Below are 19,384 nucleotides of genomic sequence, written 5' to 3'. Positions count from 1 at the left end.
AACAGAGACGTGAGGGCCAGCGCTCTAGCAGCCATCCTGTGACCAGAAGGCAATTTTGAGAAAGGAGAGTGAAGGGTGTCCAAGGAGGAACAGAGCAAGAGTCTGGGGGCCCTGCTGCCCCTGAGACCAGGCCCTGGATTTCCATCTTTGGATTTCTTTCGTGGGATCAATGAGTCAATCGGTGAATTATTTAAGGGTAGTACCTGAACTATTTGTTGTGTGTGATTGAACCTAGTCCTAAGTGATAGAACTGGTTACTTAAACCCCACCTCAACCCCAGGCCTAGAAAAACAAACTTCTAAACTCACATGGGAAGTGGGAGACTTATGTCATCTTTGGCTAGGAAGAGCAGTCCATTACAAAAAAAAAAAACTTATCACCATCTCAGTTTTTTTTTTTTTTTTAAACTTGCATCAAGCACTCTGAACATTCTGTGCTCAGGTTTATGGCAAAACAAAAAATAAAAAACAAAACTTGCACTGGGAATGGAAGCTGCCTTGCGGGGTGGGGGGGGTTCCACCACTGCTTTTGTGGCCAGCCCTGGCCACTGGATCCCATGGAAGGACAAAGGCTCTCCTGACACTCCCCGTCACCAGAGCTGCTTGAACACGTTAGCCCCTGGCACTGCTTCAGCGCGGTACAGACAGCCAAGCTAGGAGGCCTGGCAGACCCACGGCCAGGTCAGCCCTGCCTCCAAAGACCAACATGGCAGAGAGAGGACGGGCACAGGAGTAAAGCACTTGCTCACCACGCAGCTGGCCCCCGTGGGCGGGGCCCCTGTTCCATCCCTGGGATCATAAACGATTCCCCCAGAACTGCTGGGAGTGATCCCTGAGCCCAGTGCCAGGAACCTCCCCTGAAAGCCCCCAAACTCCAACCCCCGCCCCCGTCTCCCCAGAGAGACAGACCTGAGGTTTGAACGCACACGCAGAGCCACGAGGCTCCACCCCGGACCTCCAGGACCCTCCGAACCACATGGCTCACCCCAGGCTTCCCCAGGACTCCCCACCCCTCCTGCGTTCAAGCCATCTCTGCCCGAGACCAAGTGTGCATTTGTGTGGGGTTTGCGTCCTGATTCACCCTGGACAAAGACACGATTCCTGGTTAGAGGGGAAATCACTGAAGGGGACTTCTAAAAAAAAAAGAAAGAAAGAAAAAGACGAGGTTCTGGAAGATTCCGGGACACAAAGTGGCCCTCGGCGAACAACTGTGCTGAGTTAAGCCTCAATGAATCAGAAACATACATATTAAATTTCCCTGGAAATTCACATGGGCATAAAAATGTCGGGAAAGGGGGCTTAGCAAGATGCCTTTTGCCAAACCCTAAATGTTTGAAAACTAATTCGAGTGAGTTATATGGTTTGGCAAATCCCCCCCTCGTGTCCAGCGGACCTAGCCCCAAGTGACAAGATTTTCCTCCTGTCTTTCAATCAGAAGGTGACCCAGTGCTTGGGAACTTCCTGTGGATGGGGGAAGCGGGGACACAGGATCGGGGAGGCCCCGGGGGTCCTATCTGTGGCCTCCAAGCAGAGCTCAGGGAGTCTCTTGTACTCTGTCTCTGCGCTCTGCACATTCTTTCGGCTGCCCCCATGGCCGGAAAGGGCCCTGCAAAAGCAGGCCAGAGCTCAGCCCCGGGCGGGCAGGAGTCAGGGGCAGCCACTACATTTTCAGCCAGTTTGCTTGGCTCGGACGCCCTGGTGATGCCAGAACTGTCGCTTTCACCGCAGGGGAAGAGACGAACCGAAGTTATTGGGGGTGGGGAGGGGCAGGTGGATGGGGCACGTTTCAACTTAGAACTGAGTTTGTGTCATTTGATTCGGTTGGATGACGCCTAGGCGTATTGGAGGCTGTCTATCAGATGACACAGATTACATGCTACGTATCGCGTCCCACAAGTGATGGGGCATCACGGCTGCAACATCACACGTGCCGTGGCTGCGCTCTCTACGAGAAGGCACGGATTGAATAAAAGTGCATTTGAAACCGGCGGGACTAAACAGACACAAAGATTAGGAGAAAAGCACAGACATCGGGGCTCTGCCTGGCGGATGTGCCTCTTGCAGATTCCGTGGACGCTTGGGTGGTCGGGAATTTCTGCCCCTCGTTTACCTCCCGTCTGGGATTTGCACCTGCCCGCCCAAGGCCGGCGGTGCCCTCGCGACTCCCTGGTCGGCCACTAGAGGTCGCGGGGCCAAGTTGAGTTGAGGAAAGTCGTGCCCAGGAGTTTGCTCTGCTGTGAAAATCAGGAATTTCCCCAACGCTCCTGCAATGAAACGGGGTTCGGGCAGCAGGGATCTACCCCACAGTTGCAGGAGAACAGATACTAAGCCATCACCCGCCACTGTCCCACGCAGATCCAACAGCCTGCCCTGTGTACCCCCCTACCCCAGCCTTTCCTCCACCTGGTACCAGCACAGCCAAGACATCCCTGAAGCAAAGCAGATGTTTTAACGCCAGCGAATAAATCTGATGGGCCCAGGAGGCCAGCCCTGCTCTAGACATGCACCGTAGGCTCCCCACCCACTCATGTGTCAGCCTCGTGGTTGACATGCCCCGTGCCTCAGTTTCTCCAACAGTCAGAAGGGAATGGTCAACTGAGTCGGTCTCTGCGTGGTCTAGTGTGGGTTCTTCTCTGGGGTTGCTTTCGAGAAATCTCACCAGTCCCTGGCTGCTTGGGCCAGCCCCGAAGGGGGCGGCTGGGCTAAGAGGGAGGGCCCTTGGGCGGGCAGTCACTCTCTTGCATGTAGCCCGTGCTTCAGCTCCTGAAGGTCTCACCAGTCGCCTGGCATTTTGATGCCCATCCACTACCCGACGAAACTGAGGAGGCAGGACAATGGATCTCATCCGCCCCCAGGACAGAGCTGAGCGACTAGTGCAGTGGCACTGAGAAAGGCATCCACCGGCAGGTCTGATCAGCCGACTCTGACGGGCACATGACTCCGGGGACAGGCGTGGGGCCAACGCCCTCCCGCACCACGCCCTGCCTTCTCAGTCCCCAGACTGGTCTCGGTTGTTGCCTGCCTGCCGCTTGGTTCAAGGCTGTTCCCCACAGCGCTTGAGAGAGAAATAGCCACATGGGGTTCACCAGTGGCTTTGTGGGTGAGCGTTTGCCGGGCTGCTCCCTTTCTTTCTTTTTCTTTTTGGGTCATACCTGGCGATGCACAGGGGTTACTCCTCTCTCTCTCTGTACTCAGGAATTACTCCTGGCAGTGCTCAGGGGACCATATGGGATGCTGGGAATCAATTGAACCAGGGTTGGCCGCACGCTAGACAAATGCTGTACCCACTGTGCTATCTCTCCGGCCCCTGGGCTGCTCCCTTTCAATGGAGGTTTGCAACTGATCTGTGCATCCGAATCTTGCTGCAAAGATAGCGTAGGACCCGAGAGATGGCAAGTGAGGAGGGCATTTGCCTTGCATACAGCCAAACCAGGTTCAATCCCCTGCATCCCAGTAGGGTCCTCTGAACACCACCAAGAGTGAGCCCCGAGCACAGAGCCAGGAGTCAGCCTTGAGCACAGAGCCAGGAGTCAGCCCTGAGCACTTCGGGGTGTGCCCTGCTTCCCCAAAAGACAGTTTAATCATAAATGCGTCTCAAGTAAATACCAGCATGATTAAAAAGTAAAACATCATATACCTGAGGGCCACACTCCACCTGTTTTGCTAAAATCTGCAATGACTGCAGTGAAATGTGGTAGTTTGGGGCGTCCTGGCTCCTGCCGGGCGCCCCAGCAGGCCTGAGCCTCTCAGCTGCCTCTGGGACCTGGGGTGGCCAGCAGGACCCGGCTCTGGAGGGCTTGAGATTCTGCTTCTACTCTTTCTTTCCCCCTCTTTGTTTTTCTGCCACACCTCGCAGTGCTCAGGGCTTCCTCCCGGTTCTGCGCTCAGGGATCACTCCTGACGGGGCTCAGGGCCCTGTGGGATGCCAGGGTCAAATCTGGGTCAGCCACGAGCGAGGCAAACACTCCCCGCTGCCCTATCGCTCTGGGCCCTGATTCTGGACTCTTGGAAACGGGCCTTTCTAGGGAAGAGAGTCCATATGTGTGTGTGTGTCGGGGGGGCGTGTTGTGCCTCTCACCCTCTCTGTGTGAAGACTGAACGGGAACTCAGCAAAGCTGGAGGAGGAGAGAAAGGACCCCTCAGTGTCATGTCACTCTCCTGATGTTGAATCACCACCTGCCCGCCTGGGTGACCATTGGCGAGCATCACCCTACCCTGGGCCATGTGGTCTGCTGCTGTTCCCCGGCATGGCCCGGGGTTTCTGCTCTGTGGACCAAGGCTTCGTGCTGGGGAGAGCCCACTGCTGAGACCTCGCGTCCGCCAGCAGGGGGCGTGATTGTCCCAGAACAGCTGGGTGCCTACTCTTCTCAAGGGACCCCTGCACTCTTCAAACTGCAAACGTTCATTTCTGCCTGGGGCCCTGCTGCCAATGGTGAGCTGGGTCACTCACCAATAGTGTCTGAGCTGTGGACACAGCAGGCACTCCGCATTGGCTGGTCCACTCCTCTGCTCTGCTTCTGACCGACCCATTTATAAGTGAGGCAACTGCCAAATGCATGGCCCTCTCTGAGTCCTGTTATCCGCGCTGCCCAAACTCCACCATCCACATCGTCCAAACGCCATCATCCACGCGGTCCAAACTCCTTCATCCGCACTGTCCAAACTCCATCACCCGCACGGTCCAAACTCCATCATCTGTGCGGTCCAAACTCCATCACCCGTGAGGTCCAAACTCCATCACCTGCGAGGTCCAAACTCCATCATCCGCGCCGTCCAAACTCCATCATCCGCGCCGTCCAAACTCCATCATCTGTGTGGTCCAAACTCCATCACCTGCGAGGTCCAAACTCCATCATCTGCGCCGTCCAAACTCCATCATCTGTGTGGTCCAAACTCCATCACCCGCACCGTCCAAATGCCATCATCCATACTGTCCAAACTCCATCATCCACGTGGTAGCCAAAGGCCGGATCTCCGTCCCTGTCCCCCAGGCTTACAGATGCTGCATCTTCTCTTTCCACATGCCAGTCAATGGGCACTGGGGCCATTCCCAGTCTCAGCATCATAACTGCTGCTGTGACCAACAGCGCTTTCGAAAGCACAGCCCTTCTCTGATGAGCATTTGTGTGTGAGCTTGGGGGAGATGGCTGCGGAGCAGAATTGCTGAATTTTCCCATGGGGCTGGACCTTTCCCGACAGTGAGTGTGGGGTTTCCTTCGTCTTCACACCCTGCCAACACGTGCTGTTTTGGCCTTTTGCTGCTATTGTTATCTTGGGGCCACCCTTGGTGCTCAGGGCTCCCTTCCTCGTGGCAGTGCTGGGGGACCACCTGAGGTGCCAGGGTTGGCTGTGCAGAATGAAGGGACCCCACTGGCCCACATTTTTTTCTTTTTGGGTCACTCCTGGTGATGCACAAGGGTTACTGCTGGCTCATGCACTCAGGAGTTACTCCTGGCAGTGCTTGGGGGATGATATGGAATGCTGGGAATTGAACCCAGGGCCGGTCGTGTGAAAGGCAAACGCCCTACCCGCTGTGCTATCACTCCAGCTCCCCTCTGGCCCATTTTCCATGTGAGCTGTTGCTTAGGGCAGAGATTTGCATAAGGAAGGTGTTTAAATAGGAGGAGCTTTTTAAAAAACATTTACTTTATATTCACAGTGAGATACACAGTTACAAGGTTGTTCCTGATTGGGTTTCAGTCATGTTCCAACACCCTCCTTTCACCAGTGTACATTTCCCACCAACAATGGCCCCAGTTTCCCTCCTCCCTCCCTTCTGCTTTTATGGCAGGCTCTCTCTCTCTCTCTCTCTCTCTCTCTCTCTCTCTCTCAAGCTCTCTCTCTCAAGCTCTCTCTTCTCTCTCTCTCCTCTCTCTCTAAAGATCTCTCTCTCCTCTCTCTCTCTCTCAAGCTCTCTCTTCTTTCTCTCTCTCCTCTCTCTCTCAAGATCTCTCTCTCCTCTCTCTCTCTCTCTCTCTCATTCCCTCTCCTTTTGGGCATCATGATTTGCAATACAGATACTGAAAGATTATCATGAATATCTCTTTACCTCCTTTCATACTCAGTTCTTGTCCAGAGTGATCATTTCTAATTATTATTGTCATGCTGTCCTAAAACAGAAGGAGCTTTATCCATGGCCAACCAATAACATAATTTGGCTTACATGTATCTAAGACCTCTCCCTCCTTAGTATTCTACTTCCTGGTGAGTTTGTGGAGATGGCGTTGGGACTATAGATTTTTTTTGTTTGGTTGGTTGGTTTGGTTTTGGTTTGGGGGCCATCTAGCCCCTGCTCAGGGCTTCCTCCTGGCTCTGCACTCAGGAATCACTCCTGGCAGTGCTTGGGGGACCCCATGGGATGTGGGGAGGGAACCCAGGTTGGCGGCATGCAAGGCAGATGCCTCTCTGCTGTCCTGTTGCTCCGGCTCAAGGTTCCTGAGTCCTGGGCCTCCCGTCTCGTCTCCCCGTCTGCCATTTCTGCTCCTCGGGGGCCCCCCTGGCTGAGGCCCACCTGCCTCGGGCCGCTGCAGAGCAAAGTCTCGCCGATGCAGTTACACATCAGAGACGTGTCTGGGTTCTAAATGCCTGCTGGGAGCAGAGACTGCTCTGACCCCAGGTGCATCACCCGGCCTCTTGGACTGGACTCAGACCAAGCTGGACCCCCACCCCCAAGCTGAGCACCCCCAGTCCCTGTGAGAGAGGGTGATTTTTAGCTCCTGTTTCTCATCGAACACAGCATGGAACAGCCAATGCCCAAAGCAACAGAAACTGAGACCCGGTCTTTAGTGGGAAGCAAACTGCTGAGGGGATGGGGGTGGAGGTGGGGGCCCAGGACGGGCTGAGTGTGGGGGCTGGGAGGACGCTGGGTGGGGGGTGTGGTGCCGGGAGGTTTCATGCACACAGCCCTGCCCTCCTCAATACTGCTCGCCACAGTGCCCGACAGAAGATAAACAAGCAAATAAGAAACGGAAGAAGCTCCTAACTGGGCTGGGCTCGATCCCCAGCACCCCATAGCGGCCCCCCGCCCCACCCCTGCCCCAAGCTCCACTCGTCACAACGCCTGAGTGCAGAGACAGGACTAGCCCTAACCACCGTGGGGTGCGGCCCCCAAACAAAAAGCAGAAAAAGAAACTCATTCCTGTCTCCCCGCCGCAGTGCCGGGCTTGTCCAACCGCTGAACTGAAACATCTGCGTTATGTGAAGTGAAGTCGGTCCTGAACATCGTCACGGGCCCCTCAGCCACAGCCCTCACAAGCGGGCAAGCCACTTCCCTGGTCTGACCAGACCTCGGGGGTTGGGGTCACGCGTACACCCCCCCGGCCGCCCACCCGACGAGGGCAAACACAGCCGACCCCGTTTGGGGCTGGTGCCGGGAACACGTGGCAGCTCGACCCGAACACCCGTCACACTGACACAAGAACAGCCGCTCCGCCTGCTTCTGGCCCTGGCAGTTCCTTCCCGGCCCATCACATTCTTCCTCTGCCCAGCCCTGAGGCAGCTGAGCTTGTGGCCAGCTGCCCTGGGAACTGTGTTTCCCAAACCACGCTGGGGGGCCCACAGGAGGCGCGGTGACCCCAGGAAACGCGCCCCCGCGGCTCCGGCTTCCTCTTCCCCTCCCGGGGATTGTGCCCCAGGGGTCCCCACTTCCTGTTGCACCTGCACTGTCCAACGGGGGATTCCTGAGTGAGGAAGCCCGGGGCGAGGTAGGTGTGGTGCTGGTGGGAATGTTTGTGTCTGGGGGATGACTCACAGCCCAGCCTGCGCTGCCGCCGTCACACTGTCTCCGGGTCCCCTCCATCTGGGCCACCTGGCCAGCACGGGGTGGGGGGAGGGTGGGGGTGGGGAGCGGCCTGTTCAGCCCTGCCCAGTGCTCACTCGGGTAGAGCTCCGGCTTGAATGTGTCTGCAGGGACATGTGAGAGGCCATCCTGGGTAACCAACCTCGGTGCCATGGTGGACACCAGCCCCAGCGCCAATCCTGGCACCTGACCCCAGCAAGACATGGACACTGGCCCTGATGCTGACATGGACACTAGCCCCGTGCCGACATGGACACTGAGCCCAGCTCGACAAGGACACTAGCCTCAGCGCCATCGTGTGCCCCCGTATCTGTGACCTTGGGGTCACCCCCTTGACCCATCCTAAAAGCAACCCCCGAGAGAGACCGAGTCAGACCAGCAGCAGGACGCAGAACACCTGGAGTCCTGCGGGAACAGCCAGGGGTTGGGGACAGTGCCCACGGCAACAGACCAACAGTGGGGGACAGGGACTACGGTCTGGCACGTCACCAGCTGCCTGCAGTGTCCACTGGGACAGCAGCAAGGCTTTCTGCTGGGACTGGACCATCCCTTTGATTGTTATAGAAACATCCAAAATAAGTGGGGTCCCCCTCGGAGCCCCTATCAGTCGACACCTGGAGTCCCCAGGGTTCTGCCGGCGACACCCTGTCTTTTCTCTCGGCAGAAGGCAGGTCCCACTGTGCACCCACAGCGGGGCCACATTCTGGGGCTCACGCAGCAAACACTGGGCCTGCTGCTCTTAGGTGCTGGGCTCCTGCCTGGCACGGAGCACTCAGAGGTGGGAAGGACCGCTGCACAGGGGACCCCAGAGCACTTCAGACCGGGCAGAAGCTGGTGCACCATGAGAAGTATCAGGTGTGAATGGGGAAGTGCATCGAGAGGAGAAAATCTTTTTAGTTCAGCTGCTACGACAGAGCCTAGAAGCCACACACAGGAAAACAGAGGTTTCTCTTCGCAGAGACATGGCGTCGAGGGCTGGGAAGGCAGAGCCATGCTCATTCGTTCGAGATTGTCCTCAATCTTTTGCTTAGCCATGCTTAATGTGATGTCAACATGGCTGCTGGGCTCCAGCCATCACAGCTACATGCCAAGACAAAAGAGAAAGCTGGCCTCCTGGGTTAATTGGCCCCACTTTGAAGAACTTTGCCTGAATCACACCCCTCCACTTAATGTCTTCTGCTTACAGACATCTATAAAGGTAGTTTGTTGAGGCTGGGCCCCTGGACAATATAGAGTGTGATATTTAAGAAGAAAACTTGCCTTTTGGTAGACAACTAACAGCCTCTCACTTCTGCCCTTTTGACGGATGTATCTTTAGTTTAAAATGTTATAGAATGTAACACTTCCAAATGTGTGTAGGATTCACCCTCCCTCCTCCAAAGTTCCTCCCATCCCTGAAACTGACCCTCCATCCATTCCTTCCCACTTTCCCTCTGATCAACCCGTTTTCACTGAGTCTACAGTTCCTTTGTTGTCTCTTGACAATACTTTCACATAGGAGTAAATCCATTTGGCAACTGTCTTTCACCCTCTCACTTAGCTCCCCTCAGCTTCCATCCATGTTGACCCAAAGTACCTGGTTTCATCTCCCCCCACCTTTTTTAATGCCAGAGTAGAATTCCAGAGTATATAGGCTACAGCTCTGAACCCAGTTGTCTGTTGAAGGGCATTAAGTCTGATACTGTGTTTTAACTAGTGTGTTTTGTTTTGGGGGCCACACCCGGGAGTGCTCAGAACTCACTCCTGGTCTGTGCTCAGGAGTAAGTGGTACCTGGGCGGGGGGGGGGGGGGGGGGGGAACCACACGTGGTCCTAGGGGATATGAACCAGGGTCTATCACGTGCAAGATGAATGCCTGAGCCCCTCGCAGCAGCTTCCTGGCCCTGAGCCTTCAAGGAGGTGCTATACACGTGAATACCTAATGAATACAGTCGTCCCCATGATGGGTGCAACTATTTGAGTCAGTGTTTTCATATCCCAGAAATGACCTCGAGTAGCAAAAAGCATGGTGTAAAAACAAGCATCGCAAGCAGAGAGAACCAGGCTTTGCATTGAAGCCCGGAGGCGAGAAATCTGGGCCTCCCTGCAGCTCCTGGGGGCCGCGGGTGGGTCTCTCAGCCCCTGAATGCAGCCTTGAGTCTGCTCAGCAGAACCTCACTTCACTTCAGCCCCGGGGAAATGGAGCCTTCCCATGCTCCACGCAGCCGGACGCTGTGGGAAGCCAATGTTCGGGGGAAGGGGGAGGGGAAAGGAGGGGACGCAGTGACCCGCACAAGTGGTGCTGAGAGTGACGCCCAGGGAGTTCCAGAAACTTCCAAGAGCCCGCGGCGCCCGAGGAGGCCTGCTTGTTGATTTAAGAAGTGCATCATCCCAGGCGGTTTCGTGCCTTGGAGCCGAGCCTTTGGCCTGGCCACTCTCGATTCTGTTTGCTCTAAGGCCCCCCACGCCCATTCAACACCAGGCGGGGTGCGGGCCCTGGAGGAGGAGGGCCGGCCGGACAGATGGGGGCACGTGGCGGTGTTTTTCTCTCTCTCCTTTTCTGTCTATACCTTCCAACACCTGTGTCTGCCGAGCCCACTTCAAGGCCACTGGTGGGTTTGGCTTCTGCTTCTCCAGGTTCTGTGTGGTGTTCCCGAGCCCAGAGCGTCCCGGCTCCGCCGAGCGAACACTCCTGTCCCATCTGCTGCCGGCCGAGCATCCATATTTCCCTGACCGCCTTTGTGGAGAGTCTCACAGCTGCCCGGCGACGTGCCCAGGGCCTGGCCTCCTTGGGGCTGGAGCAATAGCATAGCGGGTAGGGCGTTTGCCTTGCACTCGGCCAACCCGGGTTCGAATCCCAGCATCCCATATGGTCCCCTGAGCACTGCCAGAAGTAATTCCTGAGTGCAAAGCCAGGAGTAACCCCTGTGCATTGCTGGGTGTGACCCAAAAAGCAAAAAAAAAAAAAAAAAAAAAAAAAAAAGGCCTGGCCTCCTGCAGCCCCTGAGCACAGGGCTTCATCATTGCCGTATTTCTCCACTTAATCAGCACTGCCACACCATCGTCCTACCCTGTTTTGGGTTTAAAACTCTTTCCTCGAGTGGGGGGGGGTGAGTGGGCACACCAGGCATTGCTTAGGGCTTACTACTGACTCTGCGCTCAGGGATTACTCCTGGTGGGGCTCGGGGACCCTATGATATGCTGGGGATCGAACCCAGGTCAGCAGTGTGCAAGGAAGATGCCCTCCCCGCTGTCCTATTGCTCTGGCCCCTGTAACCTTTATAAGCCACCAAGGGCTGCAGAGCAGGTGTAGGGCACAGTGCTTGTCTTGCATGCAGCCAGGTACAGGCACAGCACTTGCCTTGCTGTGCTGTGACTGACCCACATTTGAATCCTGGCAAATGGCCTTTCAGGCACTGCCAGGGTATCATTCCCCAGCACAGAGCCAGAAACAGCCTCTGAGCCCCTCTGGGCACGGCTCCGATCCCCCAACTTCATGGAAAGGTTGCATCCCACTTTGTATTTTAACTTCTGTCTATACCTATCAGTGCTCAGGGCACGCCTGGTAGAGCCCGTGCCTTACCTGCTGTCCCACCTCTCTGGCTCACTGTACCCCACTTTTTGGCGAAAGACCTTGTTATAGAACTCATCTCGGATGCAAATCCCCCGAATGCTAGTGTTCTGGCGGAAAACTCTGGGGCCTCCCCAGGAGCAGGGCAGACTGAGAACCACCCCAGTTCTGCAGTTTCTGGAGCCCTCGGAGTTCACAGCCGCATGTGTGGCCACACGACGCCTCCAGCCTCCATCGTCCCGAGAGCACAGCAGACTAGACGGGAAGGCAGCCGGAAGCCCCCTAAACCCTAGCAGCAAGAACAACGGCTCACACGGCTCAACCAGCACCGAGCAGCTCAGAAACCCTCCGACCAGGGCTTTAGCAACCCCGTGGGGAGAGGGAACAATTCTCACACATTTTCTTTCACAGAACCATTTTTTTGAGAATTCCACTTATTTTAACAAGTAACATAAAATAAGTTATTTTGTGCCTGTCAAAGGGGCAGTCTTGGGGCGGGGGTGGGAAACTGGGGACAATGGTTAAGGGAAGGTCACACTAGTGGCGGGATTGGTGCCGGACATCGGGTGCCCCAAACAACTCTATTGCGGACAACTGTGTAAACTCGGGTGTTTGAATCAAGTTAGGAAAAATGTGAAAACCAGAAGGGATGGCAGACTCTGTGACGCTGGTGCAGCGGCACATGGGACCGGGCAGAGGTCTGGTGGCGCCCAGTCACGGACACTGGGCATCCGGGACACGGCAGAGGCCACGGCAGGCGAGGCTGTGAGCCTGGCGGCCAGCACAGGCTTCCCTGGGTGACGCGGCTGCGGGGCACGAGGAGGACGTGATGGCTGCCGCTTCTCTGGGCACCGGGGAAGCCCATCTGCCCCCCTGTCTCGTGGGCACTGCCGGGCCTTGACCTGGAGCAGCCGAACAGGGCCCTGAGTCATTCTGTGACAGTTTCGGCCGAGCCAGGCCACGGGATTCTTGGGTCGGGTCTGCCCAGCCCCCCAGGGGGAGTTGTGACTCGCCCACATGGCGACAGGCCCGCTAGAGGCCAAGACTGCACAGCTGAGCTGGGCCCTGAGGTCTCTGGGCCCCACGAGTGTTCTCTGAGGACCCCCCGGTCCCTGCACACACCCACACACCATCCCTGCACACACCAGAAGGTCAGTTTTGAGTGTTGGGGTTGGGGAGGGGGGGTGACGAATAGCAAAGCCTGGGAGAGTCAAGCGACCCCAGGGCCAGACAAGAATGCAAGCCTGGAGGGCCAGGGAGACCCTCCGAGGGCTGGAGCATGGACCTGGCATGTAAGAGGACTGGGTTTGACCTCCAGCACCTCGTGGACGATCCGGGAGCCCCAAGCCTGGTGTAGGTAACCCCCAGCACCACCAGGGTGGCCTCAAGCGAGCAGGGAAACTCAGGGCTCGAGCACCCCAGAGGCCCACAGGGCACAGAGGCTTCCTTCCGCTTCAGATCCTCCCCGGCCCCTCACTTGGGCTGCTCTAGGGGGTCGCCCAGGGACGCTGGGCCCAGCCAAGGCCCCACCAGGGCCTTCAGTGGTGCATGGGTGGGGTGGGGGGCCTGTGCGGTGCCAGCATCAGGACTGGGGGGCCCCTCTCGATCAGGGAGAAGCTCCAGTCCCGTCCTGCAGGCTCCTGAACCCCCCACCTCTGCCCCTGGACTGGTTCCCCCCTCACCCCGGAATCTCAGTGGCCTTCTGGGTCCTCCGGGAGCTGGTGCCCAAAGACTCAGCCCAGGAAAGGGGGAGATGGAGCCCCCCCTGCCCACATCCTGACCCTTACTCAGGCCCCTGCTCTCACCCAGACCCTCGCCCCCACAACACACCACATCGGGGCTCAGCGTAGGGGTGCCTGGGGGTGCTTGGGGGTGAGAGGGGAACTCCTGACCTCAGCTACTTTGGGGACACCGCCTGCACCCCCTGGGGGTGAGCGGGCAGATGGGATGGGACAGAGTGCCTCCCTGCCACTTCTCTGGAAACACCTTTGATGTTTCCTCCTCCTCCAGGCAGGCTACCAGGGAACCCGCCCGCGGAGACTCATGGTGGGCGCGGCCAAGTGGCCCTTGCTGTGACAGGCCACACTGGCCTTTGCCGAGAGTCACGGGTGCGGTGAGGTTCCCCGGCGGCCACCGCCATCTGCCCGGAGCCCGGGTGGCCAGCCAGCCTCTTCCCATCCCTGAGAACTTGGTTCCCCTGGGCCGCGCTCGGGAAACCGCAGCGCCACTGCTCGGGGTGGGCAGCGTCTGGGAGGCCGGGGGCTGGGGCTCAGAGACACACACAATGGCCCGCATTGTCCGTTCCCACGAGGGCCGGGACTGGCGGCCTGGCCAGTCGGGAGCAGCAGCCGGATGTCGTTAGCGGGGCCCGGCACCCGCCCCGCCCTGGATCGGCGGTGGCGAGGCCAGCGGGCACAGCCGTGCCAGGGTCCCGGGGTCTGCACCTCGGAGTGCAGGACGCCTCAGAGTGCAGGACGCCTCAGAGCCGACCGTGGTGGGGATGCAGCTTGGATGGGATGTGGGGGTGGGCACACAGCCTCCCCCGCCCCAGATCCAGCGTCTCCGGTCAGTGCTCTGCCAAGGGGCACAGATGAACGGGTCGCGGTGCACTGGCGAGGACAGGGCTTCTGCACCTGGCTCTTGAGCACATGGGAGTGGGGGGGCGGGGGGGGCAGGGAGGGCTTTGGTTCCCGGGGACAAAGGGCTTCAGGCCGCACCCCTTCCCTCCCACCCCTCTGGTGGTGGGCTCTGAATGAGCACGAGGCGGTTCACTCCAGCGACTTCCTGACACCCTGGGAGCCGGCGGAGAGGGGCCGGGAGGGCCGGGCCGGCTGGGCAGAGCCGCCCCGAGCAGGCCCAGAGGAAGCTGCAAACCGCAGCAGAGCCTGGCGGCGCTGGGGATTGATCTGGGAGGGGAAGGAAGGAAAACAGCCCCTTGCTGCCTTTGTTTTCTGGGTGGCCACATCAGTCGCCGCCCCCCCTCCCCGCCCCACCCCCCCAGTTCTCTGGGGTTCCGGAAAAGCCAGCCGAGGGTCAACCGGTGCTGCCTTAGAGCCTGCGGCTGGAGGTCAGGGGCGTTAACACCTTCGGTTCCTCTGCCTCTGCCTCTGGGGCGGGCTGCTGGGGGGGGGGCAGGGCCACCTCCCCCACCAGGCCCAGCCCAAGCTCCCCCTCTCCCCCTTCCTTCGGGGCACATTTGTGGAGAGGAGGTGACTGGTGTCGGCTCCTTGGCATTCTCTTAGCCCACGTGTATGAGCAGAGGCCGACGGGGGTGGTGCGAGAGGGGGAGGCATGTGGGGGGGGAAGGGTGGCACACAGGGCAAGTGCGAGGCCCTGAGCTCCATCCCTGGCACCGTGTGGCCCCAGGATGCCATCGAGTGGGGCCCCCCCAAGCCTTAAGCATTTCTTGGGTTTTTTTCCCTTTTTTTTTGGGGGGGGGACGTTTGGGCCACACCCAGCGGTGCTCAGGGCTGAGTCCTGGCTCTGTGCTCAGGGATCCCTCCTGGCAGGCTCAGAGACTATGTGAGGGTGTCAGGGATTGAACCCTGGTCGGCTACGAGCAAGGCCAGCTCCTCCCCCGCAGTGCTCTCTCTCGCACCTCATTCCCAAGTAGCACTTGGGCCCCCGAGCACTGAGAGGGGGTCCCGATCAGCCCCTGCAACCCCTCCTCCCACCAGGCACTTCTGGCGGCTGTGAAGCTCATCCCTCGGTGCTGCCGGAAGGCAGAAGCAGGGCTGTTTGGCAAGCGCCAAATATTTGCGTTAGCGCTCGCCTGCTGTTTACCGGACAAACCACACTCAGCGACGGAAGGAGCACAGCCACGGCTCGTCTCCTGACTCGGGCGTCTGCAGCCGCCGAGCTGGGGCTGGAGCTCAGCAAGAAGCTGCCGGGGGTTTGGGCCAGTTGTCCGAAGGCCCAACTGGGGATGGACGGCCGTTGGCCCAGGTGATGCCCTCACACGGCTGCTGAGACAGAGACAGAGACAGAGACAGAGACAGAGAGGAGAGACAAACCATGCCGCACCCCAACGTCTGGGTGGTTGAGTGGAAACCCCGCAGCCCGGGGTCAATGGAACGAGTGGCATTTCCAGGAAGAAGGCGGGGTGGACAGTGGACATGGGGGCAGGGAGGCCAGAAGTGGAGTAAGGTCAGCCAGCCATGCATTGGACTGGAGATGGTGTGTGTGTGTGTGTGTGTGTGTGTGTGTGTGTGTGTGTGTGTGTGTGTGTGTGTGTGTAATCTTGATGGTGTTTCTGTGAGAATATACAAAGGTAAAAAATTCCTCAAATACCCAGTAGCGGGCCGGCGGTATGACTTCACTGGCCTGGCAGGCTCAAGGCTCTGGGTTCGATCCCCAGCTCCATATGGCCCCTGAAGCAGCCCCCAGAGTAGTCTTGAGGGTCCTGGCTGTGCCCCACAGCACTCATGAGAGTGCGTTTCAGGTGTATGCAGAGCTCCACTGTCACGCTGCCTTTGTAGAAAGTCAAACAGTTAAAATAAGCAGCAAGCCTTCTTCCTGTAGGGGCCGGCCCTCCTTGGAGCTTTCAGACGTGGCTCAAGGAAAAACAAAACTGATGACGCTGCAAAACACAGGCTCCAAGTCACTTTGCCCCCTAGTACTTCAGTGTGCTTCCTGAAAGAAATGTTTTCCTTCTAGAACTTTCTCTGTCTGACAAGGCAAACCCCACCCCCTCCCCATCTGTGCTTGCAGGTCTGTGCCACAAATAGTCTCAACTTTCAGATGCCTTCCCAGGCAGGGTCTCATTATGGTCTAATGACCTTGGCTATTGGGAACAGGAAATGAGCAGCCGAGCTATTGAACTTGGGTGAAAAGACAAGAAAAGAATGGCCCGCCTACTAATATTTTTCCGAGTTCCTCCAAGATCACTGTTGGGTCTGTCTCCTCGGGGCTATTAGGGGGCCATGATAAACCTGCCTAATTACAGACGGTTAGAGTCAAGACAGGGCGCTTCCGGGCCCGCCGGATACGCAGGAGGAACAAACATGTGGACGCAAGCTGGGAAGGAGGAGCTGCCCGCCTGTTTGCTGAGGGACCTGTTTGCTGGTCCCCCAGCACCAGTGCCTGACCTGCAGCGCACTGGGGCAGGATGGAACATCCGGGGGAGCAGGAGAGAAGAGTGGCACTCGGAGAATGGGCACTCGGGAACCTTCTCTCCGTGAATATTGAGGGTTTGTGTGAATAGTCTTGGTGAAAAACATTAGCGTTATAGAAAAGACAAAGGGATTGCTCTGGGCCCCCCACCCCCACCGCAACGAGCCTTCCAGAACAGTCAGAGGTCTGCCTCACTTACTTCAGACAGTTTCCAGCCCAGGGCAGGGTGCCCAGGGGCAGCTGGCCCGCATCTCTCTCCTAGGACATTGGATCTGACCTGGAGACAGGCTGGCCAGCGGGACAGGGATGCACGCACCAGGAAACCAAATCTCTCGGCTCATTTCAAGGGACCCTGTCAGCAAAGGTATCTGGCGATTGTCAGAGACCCGGGGGAGAGGGCCAGGGGGGCTTCCATCCCAGTCAGTGGGATGTGCTTCAAAGAGCAGAAGAGCGCCAAGTCTCTGAGAGATGGGGCTCGGCGAGCTGGGAATGGAAGCTGGGGGCCAACACCAGCCCCTGGACCCCGGGTCCAAGGGACAAGCTCACAGACTGATGGAGAGCTTGAGTTGTTGGCCTGAGGTCCAGGAAAGTGGCTTTGCTGTTACTGCTTTGTGTCTTAGGGTGAGCCCGGCTTCTGGTAGCTTTATGTGTGGGGTAGATGCGTCAGATTCATCTCGGCTGTTTTTTTTGTCTGTCTGGGTCATGAACAAGGAATCATCTCAGGGAAGCAATAGAAAGTCTAGTTCCTGCATCTCGGGGTCGGTCAATGGAGAGAAGGGCTAAGGTCACCATGCCACAGGCAGACCTGGCCCCAGCCTGGACGCCGGTCTCCAGACTGCCCCAATGGACACTCAACTGTTTCAGACATGGCTTCTTCCAGGGAGTAAATATGTGGCACAACATGTAAAATTCTCCTGGGGGAATTTTACTTGATGTTATGTATTGGTGGGGGGCCCCCAAGCTGAGCTCCGGACACCTGGGGGCCATTCTTGGTGATACTGGGCCAGCTAAACTAGATCATTCAGTGCTCAGGTCCTCGGTGACATGACGCCCACAGCTGGCAGTGCCCAGGAGACCAGGTAAGGTTGGGGGTCTAACTCAGGGCCCCAGGTGTCCTGTGCTCTAGTCCTCTGACCGAATGCCCTGATTGTGATTTTTTTTTTCTTTTGGGGGTATGCATCTCTGAAAAGTGTTCAGGGGGACTAGGGGCCATTCTTAGTGACCCTATGCCACCTGGACCAGCCATTCAATATGAGCACTTAAGGGTGCTCAAGGGCCCTTGAGGCCGCCAGTGCTGGGGACCGGGCCAGAGTGAGCTGCGAGCATGCCGCTCTTCCCCCGTGCTCCTCCCAGCCCCGATTCTGGGCTCTCAAAGAAGTGTCCCCCGCATCTATCCCTTGACAAAACTCAGCCTGAGCCCCAGAGATGTACCCTCAACCCTTCTCTAGTCACTGCCCCAGGTCTGGTGGACACGAGAGTGACCGCCATCTCTCCCATTGTCATCCTCCCATAGACAGGCTCTCTGCCACTTGGCCAAAGCAAGTTCTAATGAAATAAGGCCCAAAGGAGCAGTAGTATGGTGCATATGTGTGTGTGTGTGCGCGTGTGTGCGCGCGCATCTGCGTGTATGTACACGTGCGTGTGTATGTGTGTATATGCATATGTGTGCATGCATATGCATGTATGTGTGCCTGCATGTATGTGTGTATGCATATGTGTGCGTGCATATGCATGTATGCGTGTGTGTGAGTGTGTGCATATGTGTGTGTGCATGCGTCTGTGTGTGCGCGTGTGTGCGCGCATGCGTGCAAGAGGGCCAGCCCCTGCGGACAGAGGCAGCGATTGGGCCGGGACTGGGGGACCCCCGCCCCCGGCATGGCTCCCCAGGTGTGCCTTCCTGAACAAAGAAGCCATTCTCCGGGCCTGAGAACCCGGCGCTCACGCTGCTCGCATGCAGCTTTTCCGACACGGCAATATTTGGTTTCTTCAGATCTGTTATTTCACAGGGAGCCGGGCAGCATGGCCGTAACCCGATGCATGTAGTAACTGGGAAAACACGAAGCTGCGAGTTGAACGTGGCGGGGGCGAGGGGACGCCGCCTCACCAAGGCCAGGCTGGGGGTGGTGGTCAGCATTCAGCCCTGAGCAGAACCATGGCCAACAGCTGCCGGGCCCGTTGGGAACAATTCCTCAGCGTGGAACAGACCCGATGGTCTCCGGGACCTGCCTGTGGACCGTGGGATCGCGCCACTGCCGGCACCCAGCAGGACCTGCTACTGAGAAGGACTGAAAGTAACAGCCCATGTCGAAAGTTGGTCTCTGCCCGTTTGCTGAGTGTTCAGATACAAAGCAAGAGGAAGAGGACGTCTTCTTGGCATTTGCTAGGTCCGCCCACCCCCTCAAATAGTTTTTTACATTTTAATTTTCATATTTATTTAAGTTATTTATTTTGGTTTTGGGGCCACTCCCAGCAGTGGCTCAGGGCTTACTCCTGGCTCTGTGCTCAGGGATCACTCCTGGCAGTGCTTGGGGACCGTATGGGATGCCGGGGATCAAACCTGGAGTGGGTCGTGTGCACTGCCGCTGTACTATTGCCCCGACACCCCCAAAATTTTATTTAATATTGAAGGTGACCTGCAGTAGGTTTTCCTGGATCTACTTATGCCCATCAGGATCTTTCTAGCCCTTCTGAACCAGCTACGGGAGCAAGATTGTGTTCGCTGGCAGAGGCTCGCAACTCAAATGAATTAGATCAATGGAATCAGTCAATGTATGCACATGAACAACTTAATCAAACTGAGTTTATTGGAATATGTTTTATCTGAGCAATAACATAAAGAGGCTATTGCATGTGTCCATGAACCTGAGAAAGGCCAGGCTTTTTGCTTTGTTTTGTTCTGAGGCCACACCTGGCGATGCTCAGGGCT

The sequence above is a fragment of the Sorex araneus genome, chromosome 6, assembly GCF_027595985.1.
Source record: "Sorex araneus isolate mSorAra2 chromosome 6, mSorAra2.pri, whole genome shotgun sequence".
NCBI classification, from domain to species: domain Eukaryota; kingdom Metazoa; phylum Chordata; class Mammalia; order Eulipotyphla; family Soricidae; genus Sorex; species Sorex araneus.
The sequence above is the reverse complement of the archived record's forward strand: the minus strand, read 5'-3'. Positions refer to the sequence as shown.